This window comes from Aptenodytes forsteri, unplaced genomic scaffold, assembly GCF_000699145.1.
Source record: "Aptenodytes forsteri isolate BGI_AS27 unplaced genomic scaffold, ASM69914v1 Scaffold99, whole genome shotgun sequence".
Lineage (NCBI taxonomy): Eukaryota > Metazoa > Chordata > Aves > Sphenisciformes > Spheniscidae > Aptenodytes > Aptenodytes forsteri.
In genome coordinates, this window is record NW_008795321.1 from 1,274,006 (window position 1) to 1,279,208 (window position 5,203).

Consider the following 5,203-nt stretch of genomic DNA (forward strand, 5'->3'; position numbering starts at 1 on the left):
TGGTTGCCGCTGGCTGCGGTGGCCGCCGCCGAGGGGAGCTTGAGCAGGGACGGGTGTGCTGCGTGGGGACTTTCTCTTCGCCTTTGTACATCTATATATAAAATTGGAGACAGCTCTGAGAACGGCGTATCGCTAGCATGCGGTGCGGGAGAGTATTCTTAATTTGTTTTTTATAAATATTCCATATAGTCGATTTCATAGCTTGATATCTTACGACCTGCCTTTTTGGGTCACAGGAAGCCACACGGAGTTGTATGGGGGCCGCCAAACCCGCGGTAGTAAGTGTTCAGTGAAACCTAGTAACTCGGGTGACAGAAGCACAAGCAAGACTGATGTTTTTGAAAAGCTGCCATTCCAAAAATCCTGACCTTTGGGAGGAGCTGAACTCCGTAATGTTTACGTGAAGTGTGGTGATGATGGGTAACTTTATTGTGCCTTTTCAGCTTCCCCGAGCAGAAATTTCTCTGTGCTGCTTCCTGGTAGCTAGATGCCCACGTCTCAAAAATGTCGCCCTTTCCTCTGGCACGGGAGCCGCTCAGCAGTGAACCATCATGAAGAACTCAAACCTGACCTCCAGCTTACCTGAGCAAAACTCTGTCATACAGACAGTTGCTCGTGCTATAGAAGACAGGTCTTTAAACCCTCGTGCTTGCTAGTGGCATCCTTAGCTGTGAATGAGCATACAGAAGATTATCCTAAAAAAAACCCCAAACCACCCAGATCTTTTGTGTGCCTCTTTTATCAACATAGCGAAAAATAAGTTTAAAAGAAACCCCACCAACCAAACAAAAAGACCTCTTTTTCTTATTTTCTAACTGTTTGGTAAAGCATTGTATGTATTCTCATATTCTGACTGTGGAATTCTGTGTACCAGGTCTTTGACAAAAATTTGCAAAGATGTTCAGAGCTGCACGTGTGTGTATAATTGCATATCAGAAGGATGGTAAGGAGACAAATTGTTTCACACCCAAGAATAAGAAACTTTTAGTGGTAGCAGATAGATTTTCAGATGAAGGCTTTAAGGTAGTTGCTAAGAATTCTGTGTAGCATAGTAATGTCTATTTTTAAAATATTTCATGTTTCTTAACATTAATTTCTGCAACGTTCTACATGTATTTCTATTATCTTCCTTCAACAAACTTTACCCAGGTATTCCTCATGCATCTTCAAGGCCGCGTCATCTGTGAGTGATGCACAAACATGGTTTGTTCTTCGAACTGAAGCATTTTCCATTGTGTTTCAAAAGCTAGAACAGTGTCTTGAGAAGATTTCAAAGGTGGTACAAAGAGTATTTGGAAAAAACTTTCAAAAACGTTTGAGTGAACTCTGCAGTTCACAGGAGCTGCAAAAAAAGGAGATGATCAAAAATGGAGTATTTACAGATCAGCATCTGCCTTTCATTTCCAGTAAGGCAAATCTTTACAGATGGAAAAAAAAACATCCAACAACAACAGAAAAGCCTTGTTGTGCATATTCATCTTTTTTGCTTATGCTTTTATGCCTACATTTAGGTAATTGCTAGCATTTGATGAAAAAGGTCTGTGTGCACAAAGAAGCTATCCTATATTGTTGTTTGGGTTTTTTTCTACCTTTAAAAATTTATCATTTTCTTAAATACAGAGTTCAGGTTTGGGAAGATTTGTTTCATGCTGAAAAAAGAAAGCCTTTCTGTTTTAAAAATGACAAGGTAATGGCTCATCCACATACAAGGAATCTGAACTGTTACAGTAGCTGCTGCTGACAGCTGTGTCGTAAAGACAGTTTAATGCATCCAACTCAGTAAATGTGACAGAAAAAGGTAATACCTAATAAAGCGTTAGTTTGTTTAGAGATGTCTAAAGCAACCTGGCTTACATAGTGATTTCTTTCTTCCTTAGGTAGAAGATCTCTTCTTTCTGTGGCTTATGTGGACAGCTCAAAATGGGAAAAGAGACAAAAAGAGGAGCATAGCCTGGGTGAGAAAAGTTTGTTTCTTTTTCTCCGCTTCGACTAATTAATTGCAACCTGTACTCATTTTAGACTAGCTCATCATCTATAAATACTTCAAAATAAAAAAATGTGTGGAACAAAATTCTTCTGAGGTTCCATGTCAAAATCTGCTCAGCATGTTAAAAATCTGTCATATATATTCAAAGCTATAATGCAGAAACAAGTTAGAATTTGGCCATTTGATTAACGTTTGGTTTCTACAAGCTGATTTTTTTCTTTCACAAAATTCAAAGCTTTTATGAATGTCATAGTTTTGTGTTTGACAGTTAAGACTGTCTCCAAGTGTCTTCTACATTGACATTGTTTTAATTGTAATGCAGTGTGAAAGAAGACCTATTCTATAAGTATTGCAGGGCATTCCTGTTTAAAAACTTTTTTTTGAAAGAACGTTTTCCTCAGATTTTTGCAGGAGGGAAAGTTACATTTTTTGTTGAAATTTTAGGTTTTTCTTTTGGGGAAAAATGAAACTAAACATTTTATTTCCGAGAAGTTGTATATGAAACTGTATCTGCATATGGTACTGAGATCTTTCATGCAAATTTCATAGCTAAATTTTTCAGCTAGTTTACATTTGAAATGATATTCCACCATCTTTTTGGTGACTATGTTAAATAGAAAGCATCATGCAAAACATTTTTCCATGCTAAAGGTACATATGCATTATTTTGTACCATGGATGTTTTGGAGACCCCTTAATGCATAATCTTTGTCTGCCATTTTTCATTCCTGGGCCCCTGAACTGTGTTTGTTAATTGTAACACAGATTCTGAGGCTGAAAGAAGAATCAGCAGGTGAAATTCAAGGGCTTTTGTCAGGCAGGAAGACAGACCAAATGATCAGAGTAATGTTTTTTATACACTAATTTGTTTCTGTTATTTGCCTATAAACGGCTAGGTTGATATTGTCAACACGTTTTACTGCATGTGGGCCAGAAACAGCTGGTGGGTGCTCATGACTAGCTTGGATTCTGCAGAGATTGTTAATACCTTGCAGCCCTTTACTGTCAATAGGACTGCTCATGCAGTGTTTTTTGGGCTAGAGCCACAGACTAGTGCCCTGGGATGCATTTGAACCAGTCACCTCCAGATGAAAAAGGGTTCTTATTTTGACAAACATCATAGGCAATAGAAATGCACTGTAGAAGAAAACATTGTTGTGCAAGTGCTGGTACAGTCCATGTTTGGCTTTCCCCAGGCCTGGCAAGACCTTTTGTGACTGTTTGGCAAGCACAGTTCTGGCTGCTGCTCTGCCGATGGTCTTGATCCAAAGCAGATGTCTGTTCCGTGCTTTTCAAAGAACTGCTTTGCATTTTCATTTTGTGTTCACAGAAAAGAGAAAACAAGTTAACACGGTGTCAGCTGTATTAGCATTTTCAAAGAGGAGACAGCCCTGCAGACGTCTCCTCTGTAGCTGTCAGTTGTATGGTTGCACGTATAATCTTATGTGTCGTAACTGGTGATTGTAGCTAGAGTGAATTCCTTATGTTGAGGAGCTCTTTTATTTGTGTATTGCAAGCACTGTTTCAGAACTGTTATTCTGCAAAACTATGTCGTGAGAATACATTTAAAGGAAAAAGAAGAATTTTTGGTTTAAAGTCAGTTCTGTTTCTCTGCTGCAGCAGCGATGTGGTGCCGTCCCAGACTCAAAACTCATTTACTATGTCTGTATAAGATATGCTTTATTTTCTTCTCCATAGTCTCAGTTTAGCATTCCAAGCATGAATGAGTTTAGGAAACTTCAGTACTGAAAAAAGCGTGGGAAAGAACAAGATTGTGTTTTGTGTACGGAAGTACATTTGTTCAAAAAGGTAGGAATTGAAGATGTGTTAATTTGGAATTTACAAACTGCTTGCTGGTAGGAAGATACCTGTCTAGAAGTAATTTGGACTCCACTTATTAAAAATGAGATATCAAGGAAATGGGAGGCATGGATGGTCTTACATTCTCCAATGTTTCAGCTGGTAAAATTAAGTGACAGTAAGCATCTTGGTGAGAAGAATAGCAACTACCAGAATCCCAGGGGATGGCAGAATCCAAGTTAGATAGGAAATGTCTTTTTCTGTTAGAAAGACTCATGGTACCTAAAATGGCTCATCCGCAACACCAGGTGGCAGTGCTGCCTTTACAGACTTGAATAATTTCCATTCAAAGCTTTCTTCAGTACAAAGCTGTAGTTCTTTGCAGAAGCTGCTAGGGATGTGGAAATACTGAGAAATGTGAAACATACGCATTTGTAAGCCAAAGTACTTGCCTCAGCCTTCCTTTATATTTTAATTGGGTCTTTAAAATAAATCAAGGCTTTCTTTATACAGAAAACGAAATGTTAGTGTGTGAGTTAAGATATTAGCTCTGCCCATCATTCCCAGGACAGATAAACTTTTCATCACAGTTGTAGCTGCTTTCCCGTTGCTGCCCCCTCACTGGATTTCAACCCTGTCCTGGATGGACCACTTCTAAGAATAAGAGAGTAGTGACCTTACATGGTGGCCAAATGTGCCACTTGTTGATGTGGCTACATGCTGTGGATAGGTACACACTGCGAATCAAACTGAGACTCTGTTGATTTCCTAGGTCACCAAACTGGTATTAGATGTCATAACCACTGACTTGGAAGGTGAGGGTCAGTATTTTCCCAGTCATTGTCCTGAATCACCCTGTTGCAGGCAGCAAGACGTTGAGTTTCTATGAACAAATGAAAATAAAAGTGGACACGAAGTTTCAGATACCAATATTCTAGAGACAGCTGTGAAGTCATGTCCGGAAGTTAAATGACCTCAGCTCAGACTTACAGTTTGTTTTGTTAGTTTGTTTAAATCCATGAGATTCTGCAATATGCAGAAATATGTTTTTAGAGAAATTAAAGTTTTGTAAAAGTTCATCTTGTAGTGATGTATTGTTAGGCAGCATGTATGAGAGATTATATATACTAGTGTCATGGTTTAACCTCAGCCGGCAGCTGAGCACCACACAGCCACTCGCTCACTCCCCTCCGTGCCCTGGTGGGGTGGGGGAGAGAATCAGAAGAGTAAAAGTGAGAAAACTTGTGGGTTGCAATAAGAACAGTTTAATAATTGAAATAAAATAAAGTAAAATAGTAATAGTAGTAGTAACAATAATAATAATAATAAAAGAGTATGTAAAGCAAGTGATGCACGATGCAATTGCTCAGCACCCACCCACCAATGCCCAGCCAGTCCCCAAGCAGCAGCCCCCCC

At 39.1% G+C, this 5,203-nt stretch overlaps 1 protein-coding gene across 1 annotated transcript in view; it reads left to right on the forward strand.

The window, feature by feature from the left end:
• Positions 1–1,856: 1,856 nt before the first annotated feature.
• The window catches only part of MRPS27 (mitochondrial ribosomal protein S27), a 51,260-nt gene continuing 47,913 nt past the window's right edge, over positions 1,857–5,203 (forward strand). The window contains exon 1 of the mRNA XM_009279934.2: positions 1,857–1,955. The gene's annotated coding sequence lies outside the window, so the exon portion shown is untranslated. The remainder of the gene's footprint in view (positions 1,956–5,203) is intronic.